Source organism: Alosa sapidissima, chromosome 2, assembly GCF_018492685.1.
Source record: "Alosa sapidissima isolate fAloSap1 chromosome 2, fAloSap1.pri, whole genome shotgun sequence".
NCBI lineage: Eukaryota > Metazoa > Chordata > Actinopteri > Clupeiformes > Clupeidae > Alosa > Alosa sapidissima.
In genome coordinates this window covers 3,010,116-3,028,951 of record NC_055958.1, presented here as the reverse complement: position 1 = coordinate 3,028,951, position 18,836 = coordinate 3,010,116, and the positions used below count along the sequence as shown (strand labels likewise).

Sequence of the window (18,836 nt, the reverse complement as noted above, 5' to 3'; positions counted from 1 at the left end):
AAAATGGCAGACATGTTGGATTTTAAGGAAGTAGCCATACATTCTGACACTGAGTCAAAAACTGGGGTGCGTTTAGACTATGTGTGAAGTTTCGACTGTGTGACTAAACCCTGCACTTGCCTGGGCTCAATCCTTCTAATTTGCCCCCTAGAGGTTGGCATGCTAGCAAGGAGGCTAAAACCCATGGATGCTAGCGTCTGTCAAGTCTCTTAAAGAAACATATGCTGCCTTTTGGGAAATTAGTTTTTTTTGTCTTCTATCCTAGAGTTAGATAAATTAGTACATACACCCAGTCAAAGTTAGATAAATTAGTACATAACCAGTCCAACACATCCTACTGTCCTACAGCCTAATCCAATTGAGGTGGGTGGGGCCAATTAGCATATGCTAAAGTTTCTTTTAAGACTCCCCACTAAACATTGGACGTCGTATGGACGTTGAGATGATGTCTATATTGCGTCCGTCGGTCCATGACCAATTCTGAACTTTAGAACGACGTGCAAACTTGGTCCACTATTTGGACGTCTAATAATGACCCAAATGTAGTTGAACATTTGGACGTCGGTGTAGGTCACTTTTTTGGACGGGTGCAGGGAATTAACATGATTTAAGTAATTTATTATTATTATTAGTAGTAGTAGCCTAGTAGTAATACAGACCTCGTACACTCTAAAAAATGCTGGGTTATTTCTGCACCCAATTACTGGGTTGTGGCAGTTTGACCATTTATTGAGTTATGTTAGCCCATGCTGGGTTATTTTCCATAATCCAGCCACAGGGTTGGTGGTTTGGAACTCAATCTCCAACATGGTATTCTACCCACTGTCTGGGTCACTGGTAGCCTAAGTAAAGGGTAACTTACTGAGTATTTTAAGGTCAACATCTCAAGAGTAGACTACAATAAAAATGTCAGGCACATTAAGTCACTTTTTTACTGAAAATTGCGAACTGCAACAAATTCTTTGAGAGTTAAATACCATAAGGAATGAGCATGTGTAGGCTATGCAACTCCTGTGTCTACTAGTTGCAAAGAAATCGTTTTGGCTTTGTCTAGCTTTCATTTGGTGATTGCTGATAAAAAAAGACACTTTCAACAAGTTGTTAAACGTTTGCCTCTCAATCTTGCTCTGCTTTTAACCCTGACAGCAATTTGAATTGCACTTGAACCGCACAGCATTGTGGGGCGATTTCTAACGTTCATCCCCTGCCTCCCACCCCTGACAAAGTTTTCAAATCCAGTAACTTCAACTATTACTTTTCTGCTTGTGTGAGCTGTCCAAACTCTGCCATCATATCCAAGGTAAGAATTACAGTACTTCTGCATATGCCAATTGAAAACGCGAATTTATTATAAATATATTGGTTTCAAAGTGTAATGTTAACCAAAACCGAACTAAGTCATGTTAGAACTAGCTAGCAATTAGCTAACGTTAGCGAGCTAAGAATCGCTAACGTTGACGGAGTTAATGTTAACTTTTCCAATAGCTAACTTCACCATTATGTTGGATATCTGGAATGGTAGTTAATATCATATCCAAAAATACATCTGTGTAAGATGTCATTGTGAATGTCGTTTTAGTTTGAATGAAATATCAGGCGCAAGTAAGTTAACTGTTATTTAAAGTGTCTCCATGCAGGCTAATATCAACTTATGATAGCTTCTACAGACACAGATGAGAGTTGTTAACGTTAACGTTAGATAATTTCCATGAGACATAGGCCTAGGTAGACAACATTATTTACATTTAATATGCATGTAGTGTTGATATTTAAATACAAAAGAGGACCAGTAAAACAAATGAATGTAGTAGTGGATGCGAATGGGGGCAATTATAAATTTGGGGAATTGGGGGTATGATACACTTTAGGTTGTGAAGTAGTGTTTGGCTTCATGTTCTTCATTTCATAGCCCTTATTTGCCCCTTGTTTGATGTACCTGACTTGCGCCTCAGTAGTAGTGCTTCAGTGATGGTCTTTTTGTGTTCTGTGTGTTTTGCAACTTATTAATTTTAGTCTCCCTCTGTTCCCTCTGTTTGCAGGCGTTATGATGTGAGGACTGCTGCCCTGAGAACGCTGAGTGCATATGTGTAAAAAATAAAGAGCCCAGAATTAGTTTTTATTTTCATTAGGTGAATCTGGTCATGTTTACAGTAAAGATGGGGGAAACAACAGTCGGGATTGGATTGTGATTTATTGTTAATCTGACTGTAAGTTGTCCAGAAGGTAGGAACCTGTTCCAGTTAATTTTACTGAAGCTTCATTAGGCTCGGCAGCAGATTTGAAGTGGAAATGTATGTCTTGGTATGCATTTCCAGTTACCATCTGCTGGTGAGAAAGTCAAATAAAGCTATAGGAAAATTAACTGGAACAGCATGCCACCTTCTGAAATGGGACTGTCGTGTATGCATGGTGTATGTGCAGCTTATTGCTATGCATGTTACACTGTTTTTGCTGTTACCTGCTGTGTATTTTAACATTTGGGTTAATGGACTCCTTGAGTGGCTGTGTATTGGACTGACTAGGGACACCTGGAGAGGACTGATGGGGATGTAATAGACTGATTTTGTGCACCTGTGAAGGGGGAGGGGTTCATTCACATTGGTTGATTAACCACTTGCTTTCACCTGGCCTGGTGCTTTATATGAGCTTGCGAGGTGACTGGCAGGAGGGGGCCTTGAGAGGGAGATGCGACAGCAACTGGCACAACGGCAGAGAGCCCACCATCAATGCAAGCTAAGTACCCTGTTAAGGGAAGTTATATTTCTATAGCCTTACTTGCTATGCGTTAGTAAGTTGGTAGACAAAGTGGCTGGTGGCTCATAAATGTTTGTTGTCCGTTGCAGCTCAGGTTTACATCAGCCGAGCAACAACGCGATCTGGGGGAATGCTGGAAGTGCCAATGAACACCGCCGGATGTAACGTTGACTGTGTCTGCTGAACAACCGAAGTACATTCAGGGAAGGATCCGCCGACCAGCAGACATTCCTTTATGTGTTGTGTCTGTTGTCTACGTGACTCGTCAGCCCAGCTGTAAACGCAGAGTGGACAGAAGACGTTTGGTGAGCGGAACTGAATTTAAGGTGTAGCGTAATCTGATTCTCATTGTGTGTGGGTTTAATTATGAATTGCTGTGCCCTCAGTATTTTGAATGTATATTCACCTAGATAACTTATTTACCTGCATTATTAATCTGTTTCTGCTTGCCAGTTGGGGGTGCTTGCGACGGGACTGCAATGTTTATAGCTGGGCTGCTGTGAGTCCTATGTAAATTTTAGTAACTGTGCAATAAAAGCGTAAACTGTTCTTGAACCTCATGTGTTTGTGAGTCTGGGGAATTACCGTTTACCTGCAGTAGTAAAAGGGCCGTGACCGGACTTGTTATGCATAGAAACTATAAGCAGTACAGTATAAAATCAATGTCTAAAATGAGTCTGAATTTGACGTCAGACGTCCACAAAGATGACGTCGAAAAAATGTCCATGAAGACCACATTTGGACTAGAAATAGCTCCTATATGGACGTTCAATATACGTCGAAAAAAGACGACGCCTGGACTAAGTCTGCACGTCCAGGTGACTTACATTTGACGTCCAAAAATGACTTTGAAAAGATGTCGTATCAATGTCTCTTTGCTCAGTGGGTCATAGTGATTGTTTGAAAAGGTTCATTTTGTTTTATTGTAGTTTAACATTTTGCATCCCATAAAATTATTATGCCCGTCAATGAAGCTAATTTAAATATGTAATACCTTATGAGTTTAGCTCCCACCTGACCTATTAGGGCTCATGCTAGTCAGTGAACCAGCACTTTTAGGACACTGGCTAGTGCGTTCAGCGCCCAGTCCTTGGGTGTGCTTTGTGGTGGAAACACCAAAAGCTCAAGACTGGTAAAGTTGAGTATCGTCCGCATAGCAGTGATAATCAAATTCATTGGAGCGAATGGTCTCACCCAAGGAAGTGTGTAAATAGAGAAAAGTAGGGGCCCTAATACTGATCCCTGAGGTACACCTGTGGTGAAGGTCATGTGCCCTTTAAGGTAGGCTTTAAACCAGTCAAGGACTTTCCTAGACATCCCAGTTCAGATAGTGTAGAAAAGAGAATGTCATGGTTAACAGTATCGAAGGCTGCAGATAAGTCTAGTAGAATGAATACTAATGACTTAGCAACTTAGATGAAGACTTAGCTACTCTCAATGCTTTGGTCACAGACATAAAAGCAGTTTCAGTAGAATGACTATTGAAAACAGACTGCATAGGGTCTAGCAGGTTGTTCTTATATAGTCCAAGTCTTGCTTAAAGACCACTTTCTCCAAAAACTTTGACAAGAAGGGAGATGGGTCTGTAAAAACAGGAATGGTTTTAGAGGTGGTGGCAAATTATACAATTATTCATCTTTATCCTCCTTTGGATATTCATCTTTATCCTCCTTGGACTCCTATTTTTCTCTAGTTTCACATTTGGCTAGGGTAAGCATAAGCCACTACCTGGAGCCTACAAACGTTGCACAGGTAGTTCAACTCCTCCAGAATGGCACACCAATACGTTCCATTGCCAGAAGGATTGCAGTGTCAAGAGCATGTAGGAGATTCCAGGAGACAGTTGCTCTAGGTGAGCTGGGCAGGATGGTAGAGGGTCCTTAACCCAGCAGCAGCACCAGTATCTGCTCCTTTGTGCAACAACAAACAGTAGGAGCCCTGCCTGAGCCCTACAAAATGACCTCCTCCAGGCCGCTGGTGTGAATGTCTCTGACCACACTGTCAGACTTCATGAAGGTGGCCTGAGGGCCCGATGGCCTCTGGAAGGACCTATGCTCACTGCCCAGCACTGTGCAGCTCAATTGGCATTTGCCATAGAATTAGAGATGCACCGATAGATCGGCTGGTGACCGGAATCGGCCGATTTTCACGTGATCGGCCATGACCGGCGACCGGCCGGTCAGTCTGAGACATGCAGATTTTATGCCGGTCAAATACACTCGTGCGCCGCAATTGTAACAACACCCAGCTGAGTTTGCGAAGTTTAAAGAAGCTAGCAACCAGGCCAACACTCAGAGCTGGATGTAGGGCTACAAAGAAAGCGCTAATGGGCTACTGAGTTTTTCTATGCAGCAAACGCTGTGCTTTACCATTGGCCTACTGCGTGGAATTTACTAAGCTGTCACTTCATTAGGCTACGTAAACATCGCTCATCACCGCCCGTCACTGCCGCTAATTGCGTGCCCACAGCTGAACCACAAGACTGCTGAACGGAGATAAACGACTGCGACATTAAAATAATCAAAGTTTAGCGATCATAGGCTAGGCTACATAATAAGATGTCAACAAGCAGCGACATACAGTAGCTCTACTCCACTGAAAAAAAAATACTCTAACTATTTGCACGTACACTAGGGCTATGCCTTAAAATACCCTAGTCTAGCAGATTGAGAAGTGGATGTCGTGAAAGTGAACAAACGATAGCCTATTAGAAAGGCAAACAAACGTTAAAGTTGCTTTTGACATAGTAGCCTACAATGAAGAAAACTGATGCTCTGAATACTGAATCAGTCGTCTCTGAAAGCTTCTATAGCCTAATTGATGCATTTAACCGGAATTTGGATTTAATTTTTTCACCGCAAAACAGACGTGCACTGTTTTCATATGGTGGAGCACCTAATCGCTATTAGCACTTCTCCCCTGTGTTTGCGTGATAGCCTAGGCTGCTACCACTTTTCCCTCGCCCTCTCATAAATTCATCAATGCATATGAAAATATGTTACATGGTAGTATGTTCAAATGTATCATGAAAATTGTTCTTAAATCTTTAGTTGGATATTGGATGTGAGAAGCATAAAATGGGTGTTCCATAACTTAATACATAATTTGATACTGCATCTGAAGTTAGACTTGAAAAAGAATCTGTCTGCTCACCGGTTCCATTTTTTTTTTAACAGCCATTTCATCATTGATAAGTTGATTACACGTCTATATTAACATGTTCTATCAAAGAAAAGATAGAAAATAACTATTTGTGTGTGTGCTGTAAAATGGTTAGAAGAAATGAAATCGGAATCGGCTAAAATCGGTATCGGCAGGTCAAACTCTATGAAAAATCGGAAATCGGTATCGGCCCAGAAAATTGCAATCGGTGCATCTCTACATAGAATACAAAATTGGCAGGTTCACCATTGACGCCCTGCGCTCACAAATGAGACCAGGTTCACCCTGAGCACATGTGACGTGTGAAAATGTATTGGAGAATGTAATGCTGCCTGCAACATCATTCAGCATGACTGGTTTGGTGATGGTCTGGGGAGGAATATCCTTGGAAGGACGCACACACCACCAAGACAACTGCACCCTCACTGCTCTTAGGCATCAGGATGAACACTTCAGACCCATTGTCTGACCCTGTATTGGTGCAGTGGGCCCTGGGTTCCTCCTGGTGCACAGCAATGGCTGGACACATGTAGTGAGAATGTGCAGGCGGTTCCTGGAGGATGAAGGCATTGATACCATTGACTGTCCCTCCACACTCCCCTGACTTAAATCCGATTGAACACATGCTGGGAGATTATATTTTGGTCCATCCAACAGGTTGCACCACCGACTCTTAGGGAGCTCAGTGATGGCCATGTCCACAAAATGGACCTTTTCAAACAATCACTATAAGCTTTAAAAGAAACTTTAGCAGATGCTAATTGGCCCCACCCACCTCAATTGAATTAGGCTAACAGTAGGATGTGTTGGACTGGGTTATGTACTAATTTATCTAATTATGACTGGGTGTATGTACTAATTTATCTAACTCTAGGATAGAAGACAAAAAAGCTAATTTCCCAAAAGGCAGCATATGTTTCTTTAAGAGACTTGACAGACACTAGGATCCATGGGTTTTAGCCTCCTTGCTAGCATGCCAGCCTCTAGGGGGCAAATTAGAAGGACTGAGCCCAGGCAAGTGCAGGGTTTAGTCACACAGTCGAAACTTCACACATAGCCTAAATGCACCCCAGTTTTTGACTCAGTGTCAGAATGTATGGCTACTTCCTTAAAATCCAACATGTCTGCCATTTTAATTATGCCATAGACACGTCATATTATGTGTTAAATGCAGAAAAAAAAGGGCATATTTTGGTGGCCATATTTGAAGTCACGATAGGGGCCACTAGGGGGCGCTATGTGTTGGGGTCCATTTCAATTTTTGATCACTAGGGGTAGTACTATACCTGTACCAAGTTTCGTGCTTTCTGCAAAAACTGAACGATTATAAAAATCTTGCCTTAGCCGCTGTACTAGTGAGACTCAAAAGCCTTCAACTAGCTGACTGGTATGCATTTTGGCCTGAAACATATGAACTAGTTAACTAGAGAGAATTTGGGCCTTACTAGTTAACTAGTGAGCATTTTGGATGTCACTAGTTAACTAGTTCACACAGAAATGGCTCACTAGTTAACTAGTGGACAGATATGGCTTGCATGTACATGACAATTATGCCTGATATCAAGATATCTGAATAAATGCTCAATCGGCTTGCCATAGTAGTCAGCTAGTAAACATTTTTGGACCTTACGAGTTGACTAGTAAAATATAGAAGTCTTTAAATAGTTAACTAGTGCACATTTCAATGTCCACTAGTTAACTAGTGAACATGCTGAGCATTACTAGTTAACTAGTAAGATATGAAACATATGAACTAGTTAACTAGAGGGAATTTGGGCCTTACTAGTTAACTAGTGGGCATTTTGGTTGTCACTAGTTAACTGGTTCATACAGAAATTGCTCACTAGTTAACAAGTGGACAGAGATGTCTTGCATGTACATGACAATTATGCCTGATATCAAGATATATGAATAAATGTTCAATTGGCTTGCCATATGCGTGGGCACCCTCGTGGTATTTGTTTTGTCCCAGACATCCACTAGCTCTCCTTTGTCTGTCTCCTCTCAATCTTAATGATAAATCCCAAGCACCTGCACTCATCCCCACTGTTGAGGGAGATGTAGTGTCTGCCATGGCGGCTATATTGGTGGTGGCTCAAGTGACCACCTTCTAGGGGAATGTATTGTCTACGGTGGCCCCGACGGCTCAGCGAAATACAAACGGCACAACACTTGCAAGTAAGTGTCCACAAGTCCGCAAGTGTCCTTGCAACTTGTGAACACTTACTTGCAAGTGTTGTGGACACTTACTTGCAAGTTTTGTGGCGTTTGTATTTCGCTGAGCCGTCAGGGTCGTGTTGTGAACATTTACTTGCAAGTGTTGTGGCGTTTGTATTTCGTTAAGCTGTCTTGTGGTCGTGTTGTGAACACTTGCAAGTGTTGTGGCGTTTGTATTTTGCTGAGCCGTCAGGGCCACCGTAATTGTCCCTCCACGACATGCCCCCCTGGGGACGCCACAAAATAAGCTAAATTGTCCCAAATTATCATTTTCAGTGTGATGTGGCGGTGCCGTAGGCTGCCTACTGTAGGTCACTGTTTTCGTCATTATGACATTTACCAGATTCACCAGATCCAACATGGTTTCCATTTGGATTTTATGTGTAAAACTGTGTGCTCGTGTGACATGGAGAACACGACAAGACATTTCAAGGAATGTGTTTCAGCATTTCAATTGTGCAATCACATGTGTTTGATCCCTGGATAGTTCTGGTAATGATGGGGGCTGTAGAAGCACAAAAGCACAGCCTCAGTGACAGCTCAGGCTTAATTCTGGCATGTCTTTGAACATTGTGTCTTTTTCAAATCAGATCTGTCAGACCCAGATGTATTTAGTCATTATTCTTTGCCACTCTCTCCTGTCATGTATTCTATTAAATATAATTTTCAAATTCAGCATTTATTAATCTCTTTCTATGTTTTTTTCCCATTTGAAACCTCTCACCTGAAGCAGCAGTAACTCTAAAGGTGTATTACTTTATACTGAGGTAAAATCATTTACTCTCCATATCTTGGTAATGCTTTATTTCAACATACCCACATACCCAGGGACTTTACTACATGAATTCATGAGCCTTGAATTACATGTTTATAAAGTTATATGTGTGTGTTTAGGAAGAACTAAAATTATTACTTGCATTAGCAAAATTACATAATATGTTTAATGGAATAAATTACACTGTACTGGTGATATTCAGTGCTCATGAATGTGATATAAGATCCTTAAGATCCTATTTTTAATAAATATATTGTTCTGTTAGTTACATGGGCCTATAAGCTATCCCACTCAGCACTTTGGTCAAACTTCTTACAAACTTCTTGTGGACTTTGCTTTAGCCTTATGACTTTAAGGGGGGATATTTTTTTTCAAAGTCTTTCTGGACTTTCTTAAAACACAGGCAAACATGTCCTTGAAAGAACTGGCGCCCTTTCTCTGCTGCCTATTTTACAGTAACTGCCACTGATAGTTCTCTGATAAGAGAAAGATAGAATCGATCTGTGTGTGTCAGAGTTCACTTTTAAAGGGTGGATTTGAGAATAGCAACATGCAGAGACGGTCTTGTAACTGGTTCACAAATCATGCTCACGCCCCATTTATTTCCCCTCTCTTTCCTTATTCTCTCACTGTGTGTGTGTGTGTGTGTCTATGATTGAGGGCGTATTTGGTTGGGTGCATGTGTATATACAGTATAAGTACATCAAAAAAGTTGTGAAATATTTTGAATTGGCTGACAGCTTTTAGCTTGATTCCATGACGGCAACTGAATACCTATTCAGTGACTACAAAACTATGTGTCAACATACAAACACACACACACACACACACACACACACACACACAGTAGCAAACACACTTGGAAGCAGCCAGACGCCTGTGTGACTAACAAGATATGCACAAACATCCCACTCTGTGCAACCACGGGAAACCAGAGCCATGCTTTATACCTCAGACACCACATGCAGTCACAACACCATGGCAAAAAGATATGCCAGGAAGAAAGTGATTTTCATATAATTTCCTTCATGTCTTTAACTTGACGGCCATATTTGGTGCAAAACTTTTTTAATGAGATGTGATCTGAGGTGTTAATAAACGAGTTGCTGAAATCCATCCACTCATACTGCTTTCCAGTCTGGTTTTCATAACTTCACAACATTAACATGATTAATTAATGCCATTATACACTTGAAAAAAACCCTGGACCAATATCTTCTGACTCATTTCTTATGTCAAGTAAAATACCTCCATTGGAACAGAGTACAGCGACAAGCGAGAGAATTCTCCCTCCACAGGGGACATAATCAGTGGGTAGCAGTATATTTATTCCAAGACCATGCCACCGATGTTCTCTTTAATGGTGTAAATATGATGAAAATGAGAGTAAATCGGCTTGTAAATGGAACCAGAGCTCTGGCTGTATCTCAGTGATGATTGCGGCATGCCATCTCAACATGATGCAACTTTAGCTTGTTGCAATGTCTCCAATCCCTTCACACTGTGTCTAGTTCCTTGAGCTGGAGGTGAATAGACACATTAGTTACCCTGATAAACGGCTCAGAATTACGTGTTAACCTTTCTACGCTGTGACATATTGAATAGATGGTGGTGTTGTGTGATGTCGTACAACAATGCCCATGACTGACCCATTGCTTGGACAGCAGCCCTGGCTTCAGTTCTCTCACATGTCTCCGCCAGCCATTAGCCTAGCTGCTCTGGGTGCTGTTTCCAAACCCAGTGACAAAAGGACTATTACCACCCACACACGCAAACACACACACACACACATAATCAAAAACACACACACACACACATAATCATACACTCACAAATACACACACATACACAAACCCCCACCCCATCCCCATAACCCAGCCATGCTTAATGTTCCCTCCAATGCCCCTCACATTGTGAGATCCATGCCCTCAGGAGGCCCTGGAAGTTTAAGAAACCAAACAGCGGAGAATAAGAGCTCTTAGCATCTCATGTTCGCCTGGGGGGAGCGAACACACACAGTCTCACACACACACACTTAGGCTGGTACAAACCCAGTGACAAAAGGACTATTCCCACCCACACACACAAACACAAACATACACACACACACCACACAAGCACCACGACATGCCAGCGGAAATGTCTTAACGCTGCACGCAAGCCTCGCTTGTTTCCCCGATCACAGACAGGCCTGTGAGTGTGTCTGCGCGGCTCAGTGGGTCTCCTGCCCCGAGGCCCGAGGCCCGCGCCCCTCTAACCCGCAGAGACTGCACCAGCGGGGGCGCACGCAGCTACTGAGCTCTGCCCGGGCTACGTCTGCTCCCTCATCCATGCCTGTCACCGCCGCCGCCGCCCTACCTACCCAGTGGGTGAGGTGGGAGAGGATGGAGAAATGGAGGTGGGGGAGGATGGAGAAATGGAGGTGGGGGAGGTGGGGGAGCATGGAGAAATGGAGGTGGGGGAGGTTGGAGAAATGGAGGTGGGGGAGGATGGAGAAATGGAGGTGGGTGAGGTGGGGGAGGATGGAGAAATGGAGGTGGGGGAGGATGGAGAAATGGAGGTGGGGGAGGTGGGTGAGGATGGAGAAATGGAGGTGGGGGAGGATGGAGAAATGGAGGTGGGGGAGGTGGGTGAGGATGGAGAAATGGAGGTGGGGGAGGATGGAGAAATGGAGGTGGGTGAGGTGGGTGAGGATGGAGAAATGGAGGTGGGGGAGGTGGGTGAGGATGGAGAAATGGAGGTGGGTGAGGATGGAGAAATGGAGGTGGGGGAGGATGGAGAAATGGAGGTGGGTGAGGATGGAGAAATGGAGGTGGGGGAGGATGGAGGTGGGGGAGGTGGGGGAGGATGGAGAAATGGAGCTTGAGGACTCCAATGCTGTGTGTGTGTGTGAGGTGTGGGATGAAAAGCCCTGCCACAGATGTGAGGGTGTTAGTGAAGCAGCACAGGCACACAGAGAAATGAGGGACAGAGAGTTTAAAGTGGAATGAGGTTAGAACACGCTAGAACTGTCAAATAGCCAAGGTTGCAATCACTATTATACTCATCTGTGATGTCAATCACGTCCACGCAATTTTTGAGGATCAGAGTTTGACAATATAGTATAACATATTGATGATACAGTATAATATGATATGATATTGAATATGTGTATTAAAATACTCAAGTCTATTACTGCAGTATTAGATCAGATAAATTATAGTCATCATTAATACCAAAGGTCTGAGAAAAAGGGGCCTGTGAGATTTCCCTGACTGTTAAAAAACTGTCAACAGGACACCGACTTACATGGAAGTGTTGCTATCCATAATATTTTTTTCCTTAATTTTCTTCTTTTAGATCCTTATGACAATTATCTACATCATGTAACTCCGAGTGTCATGCCAGAAAGGGTGAGACTGTGATTGGTGGGTGGCATGGCGTGTATGATTCACGTGCGGCACATATGCTCACCCAGAAAGCAGTGTGGTCACTCCCATATTTGGAGTCCTGTCTGTTTGTGCTTGTTTCAATCGGCTTCCAGACACATGCTGCAGTGATTTTGAAGGCTTTAAGAGAAACGACTAAAATCTCCATTATCGGTGCAATTTTTGCCATTCCCTTAGCCAAGTGACGCATGAGCATGTGTAATGTTTTACAACTTTCAGGTGGTGGCAAACATCACAAGAAACACAAGGCATTAGATCAGGGGTGGGCAAACTTTTTGGCTCAAGGGCCACATTGGGTTCTGAAAATTGGCCGGCGGGCCGCACAACAACCCCCAACCCCCCCACCCCCACGACACACACATAAAAAAATACATTTTTTATAGCCTATAATTTAGTATGAAAAGTATTTATTTTACAATATTAATTGCTTAAAAATACTGCTAATTTTATGCTGTTATGCTGTTTAACAAATGTATAAATTGTGCACAGTCGCTTTAATTCACGTTTATTTCTCAATGATCTTCTGCCTGCTCCGCTATGGCTAGTGCTGTACCTACGGCTGGGCCCTCTCACAGTTTTTAAATGGTCAGTAGTGGGAACTACTGTTGCCTTCTTGATTTCCTTTTAATAGTTTCTTATAAGAAGGAGATATCAATTATCAACAATCACAAGCCAGCTGGAACCTGCGGCTCTCTCCCCCTCGTGAGTGCAGACGCGTTCCCAATTAAATGGATCGCATAATGTTCACGTTAGTTATCTCCTTTGCAGCAGATCTAAGAGTTAACTTAGTTTAACATGATGTTATCTCTATTTAACATGATGTTTTGACATTGTAAACGTTCTCTAAGGAGAGTGAAAAGCAGTTTGCAGTAAAGCTAACCAACGTCGTCTCTATCGCAGGAAAAAATAGCGAGCAGCCTGATAACCAAATGAAATGCTCGGCGGGCCGGATGAAAGTGTTCATTTTGCCCACCGCAGTTTGTCCACCCCTGCATTCGACGTAGATCATTGCCACTGCTGTTGGTTAGGCCACTATGTTGGAGGCTGATTTCAGAGTAACACAGTAGAGTTTCCTCACACCACAATATAGCTATGCACAGTCCCTTCATTACAGCAGAGGCATGGAGTTCATTTGTGGGAGTTGAGTAGGGTGGCCAGACGTCCTGAGCAATTCGGGACAGTCCCGAAATCTAAGCATTTATCCTGAATTCGACCCTAATTGTCCCGAAAATTATACTCAATCAGAATACTGAGTAGTTATTTTCTGATAAACATTAAAAACTGTCCGTAGAGAGGTTGAGTCGACTGCATGCAGCCCCCGACGACAGCTAAGTGTCTGGATGTAGCCCCAGCTACTTTGTTTCTTTTTTGACGTTGTATGATTAGGCGCGAATATGCACTATGCACTGATTTTAGCTAATTTTCATTCATTCCTTAACATGGCTGATGTACCGGAACCCCAACACGCTGCTAAAAAGCAAACGCATCTATGCAGGTACCGGGAGGAGTGGGTGGGGAGGTACCCATGGATTGACAAAGCATTAAAGGTTTCATTTCATCATTGGGTTATTACGCTTCTGTCATTGAATTCAATGGCAGCCCATAGAACCGTCTGTTGAAAAGTTGTGAAATTTGATTAGGGACAGTCCAATGATTAATTTCACCAAGTTTCATGCCGGCACCTCGAGTGCTCTAGCGCCACCAACAGGCCAAATTTGGACGTGCGTTCACGCATGTAACTTGTGACCCGTAGGCCCAATTATCAAAAAAGGTATTGTTGGAATCCTTGGACCAAGCCGAGTTCAACGCACCCTATGACGTAATTTTCCGCCATGATGGATTTTCCGCCATATTGGATTTTAGTGAAAGTGAAACTAACACTTCACAGGTCACAAATTTTGTCCGATCGTCACCAAACTCGACACACATGATCTTCCGACCAAGCTTCACAAATGTTGTGGTGTTTTGTCTTCGGAACTATACCCGTCCACCTGTAATATCAAATCGAAATTTGCAGCGAAGCCGCCAAACAGGAAGTGAGCTCATATCTCAGCAACCCTTGCATGTATCAAAGCCAAACTTTGTGCATGGACTCAGGACCCAATCAGGGGGACGCCCAAGAAATTTGGTGACCTTTGACCTCTAGGGGGCGCTGCAATTAGCAAAAATGCATGTTGGCCTATAGCTGTTGATGTGTTTGGAATTAAAATGTACTAGTGGTGTCTGGTAATACTGTTGGAGGTCCTTAGGCCGACCCAGGCTAACTTGTGATGTCATCGTAATTGATTCGGCCGCCATGTTGGATTTAATCAAAAACATCAAAAAGTTTTCACAGGTCGCAAATTTTATCTGATCTTCACCAAAATTGGCACAGACCATCTTCAAATCATCAAATATGTTGCTCTCTGGAACAATTGACAAAAACTTTCGCCCGTAACAGCCAATCGAAACTGGTGGCGAAGCCGCAAAACGGGAAGTGAGCTAATATCTCAGCAACCCTATATCATAACCAAACTTACTACATATATTCATGACCCTATTAGGAGGACCTGTAGGGGGTCTAATGTGTGCGTGCAAGGGCGGGGTGGAACGGGCAGGGGTGATTAGGTGCGGGGGGCTGGCTGGCGGAGGCGGTGGCAATACTCAGCCCTGTTTCAGCCCTACAAAATCAGCTATGTTTTGATGTGACACTTGTTGAAAGTGTTGATCGCGGGTGTCTGCTAAGTTCTATTTTGTCGCCGTGGCTACTCCGGCCTATTCTGCTTGGCCCCCCCATTGCTGCTTGCAGCAATATTTTTTTCATTAATTTGGCTGTGGTCTCTAGTATTAATGAATGCCCTGTGAGCCGGTTTTGGTGAAAAAAATGCTATTTCATGCTGTTCTAGCTTGGTGGGGAAGGTGGGAGGGGAAGAATGACAGGATTTTGCCTCTTACTCATGAATATTCATGACATGTTAATGACCTCGCCTCTGATTGGCTGACAGTACTGTGACGCTCCCTCCAGTGCGTCCTCATCCAATTCTGCCTGTGCTGTGCTCCATATTCAACTTTACAGTGCTAAAACCTGGCTAAAACTCGAGTCAAAACTGTTGCACAAAATGTCTTCAGAGATACAACTGGCTTCAGAGATACAACTGGAGATACAACTTCATGTGTTTGATCCTATCCGAGTAGGAAGAAGAACCGCTTCCTGATCGTTTGTCGGGGAACATTGGTTTAATAAAATGGTAACAATTGCATGTCAGCTTAAAATTTCTCCTAAAAGAGGTAAACGTTTGTGGCAATCGTCATTTCTTTACACAGTCAAAAGTCTTTGCAATCTTCCTAGTAGACATTTTACTTCACAACACAGGTTATAAGCATCCTAAATGCAGTTCAGCCACTGACCTAGCCTGCTAATTGTATGCTATCGGAATAGATAGTTATGGTTTGAATTCCATGATACTATCATTGAAAGACCACTTGGTCATAGCCCAATATATATATAAAGATCTAAATGCAAACACACCTACCTAGCTATATTTTGCTGGAATTGCACCAGAATGCCTACAGAAGCAGAGAATGTGTGCTGCAAGGAGACTTCTCCGGCAATGAGAACTATGGCTTTGATAGCCTCATTGGCAGAGGTTAGCCTACTAAAGTTGTTTTCTGTTACACATGACCCTTAGGAAAAAGTAGTATAGGAATCTTATAGTATTTTGGGACTAAATATTATAATAATCTTATAGGAATACTATAGTAATCTTATAGGAATACTATAGTATTTGGGACATACTATAGGTACTATAAGACTACTATAGAAAAACTATAGCGGCTATATGATATTATAGTTATTAGTAGTACTTCTACAGTATGTCCCAAAATACTTTGGTATTCCTATAAGATTACTATAATATTTTGTCCCAAAATACTATAAGATTCCTATGGTACTTTTTCGTAAGGGGATTGCTCATGCGGTTAGAAGAATGGGTTTCATCAGGTACCTTTACACAGGTGTATTAATTAAGCACCATGCAGTCTGCATTCATAATCAAGGTGCTTGATTTTATACACCTGTGGAAAGTGACCTGATGAAACCCATGAATTGACTTTCCCAAAAATTCACGAGCACATAAGAACCTGTATTAGCCTACTAGAAAAAGACTTCTAGAAACTAACTAGCACAACAATAAAAGTTAGATCACAAACCTTTGCTTCTAACGTGATGACCTAATGTAGGCTAGAAAGCTGTGTAGCCCGACATGAAGATGTGCTCTGGAAGACATTCAAAACACTAAGTAAACAGCAAGTAATCAAACAAAACATCATTGTAGGCCTACAAAGGTCAACGTAATAATGGCAAGAAGACATAAATTAGACTGAAGTGTACCCGAGCTCTAGTGATAACAACTTAGCCTAACACGGGTATTGTGTTTTTGATTTTCCCTGTTTAGACTAGAACAATATCCATACTTAGTTGAGCATAAGATATTTTTGTTAATATTATTATTTGTGGTTTAATGCTTAGGTTATAAGATTATAGGTTCAACAAGCCAAATCTCTGGGTAGTGTGGTCATACAGTTTCTTATGAGTGTAGCTACACCAGGCAAGTAACTAAAGCATTCCGTTCGCGTTGCGTCTTCTGCAACAATTAGCTTCCAATAGGCCTAATCAATGGAAGTAGCTACACCTGGCGCGTTAGTGGCCTGTAGGCTATGTTCGAAAAAATAGACCATTCCTCTAATGGATTTTACCAGAGCCCTTCCTATTAGACATTCTCTGATTTTACACGTCGTGAACAGAACACTTCAGTTACGTGCCTGGTAGCTTCCTGTAATATAGGCTAGTCAAAGCCTAGCTTGTGCCCTTTTCATGCATGCTAACGTGAAGAATATGAACATGCTATTTTGTAACAGTCGTTAGGTGGAAAAGTTTGTTTCTACTTACAGCCTGTGAGCTGGTGGTCGATTGTCGTGACGGTACAGATCCACTTGCTAACTGTAGGCAGTGAGTGTGGTCGAAATGATAGGATTGGCTCTTTCTGATTCGCTTGTTTTTCCGTGTATTTTTTTTCATTGGCTAATGCGGGCAATGGGGGTAGAAGATCATTTTCACGTGCAGCATGCATATGCAACTTGGAGTGAGCTATAGTATTTTGAAAGGAACAAGTATTACACGGTTTCTCGATGAATAAGACCTTTAAGCGACGAGATGAAAGCATTCTGCAAAGTGTGTAGAAGAGAGTTTGGTGTTTCTCATGGAGGGGAGGCAGATGTTACATGCTACATGCTAGCAGCAAGCTACACTGTGCCAACACCGCGGCAGTAAAAAACGCGGGGAAAAAAGCGTCCCGAATTTCAGCCAATCTCATCTGGTCACCCTAGAGTTGAGTATGAGCTCTCAGATTAATGTTTATATATGACTATATGTAAATATATCATAATGTTAATATATGACTATTGTCATTAGGGAAAAAAATGTTCACTGACGGTCATTCTCAGCTGAATTATGCTACATGATAGAAGTTTAATATCACACCCTCTGGTTTCAGTTTGTCTTTCTGAAGATTTCGAGCAAATGAGAGGGACTACCTGTGGCGGAGGTTCTCTGAAGTTAAGTCATTTTTGGATTCACTGTTCTGGCCCCTGCTGAGTTACAGCTGTTGACTGGAAGGCCCAGCTTTGATTTACTCGCTCTGACTTGGGCAAGGCGGTTTATGAAGTCATGTCCTGTCAGTTCAACATCTAATTTCAATATGGACGTCACAGCCGCTCAAAGCCATACCTGTAAACAACCTGACACATCGTACACCGTTGGATAGCCTTCAAGTCTGGCATTATGGAGGAACGATTTAACAAATTAGGAAACTTGGCGTGTCTTGTTGATTCAAAATCTTTTTTTATGTATCGTGTTGTGTCTTTTTTCAAGTTTTCAAAGATAAAGTCCCCTGGATTCCATTTTTCAGTGCATGCCATGTTGAACAAATTCTCTCAGAGTTACAATTCAGAGAGTGAGAGAGAGAAAAAAGCCCAAATGGACTGGGACCCAGTGGGTGGTGCATTTTAATCTGTTTGTAAATAAATCCTTGTAAAGAAGTCCTCAGGTCCTCCCTAAGTGAAAAACAGAAATTACAGAGGAAAAGAGGGGCCATCGGTGAGAATAGAGTACCGAGGTCTCAGAGTGAGTTTTTTCCACACCTGATTTGGTCTTGCCTCACGAGGGCAGACACCCCTAGACCCTGGAAGGATCCATAAAAGATAAAAGACGAGAAAGCAATAAAGTGATGCTTTACCTGTATTAAAACTGTGTGCAGCCAATATGCTTGCTTTCAGCCCTATCCTAAAAGGTGATAAATGCCTCCTTTTAGTACTGCAAAGCTGGGGAAGAGTGTGATAGTTCTCTTCCCCATACTCCTCCATACATCAACACCATGAGGTGGTGTCTTTTATAATGGCAGCAATTCACACAGGCGAGTGCAGGGCTTGCTTGTGAATATTCCTCAAGCATTTACAAAGTGCAC

General features: G+C 42.5%; 1 long non-coding RNA gene across 1 annotated transcript; it reads left to right on the top strand.

Moving 5' to 3' along the window:
- Nucleotides 1-2,236: 2,236 nt before the first annotated feature.
- Nucleotides 2,237-3,314, top strand: LOC121694565. The gene is made up of 2 exons (XR_006025815.1): nucleotides 2,237-3,059; nucleotides 3,208-3,314. It is a non-coding gene; the product is annotated as an uncharacterized LOC121694565 (long non-coding RNA).
- Nucleotides 3,315-18,836: the final 15,522 nt, after the last annotated feature.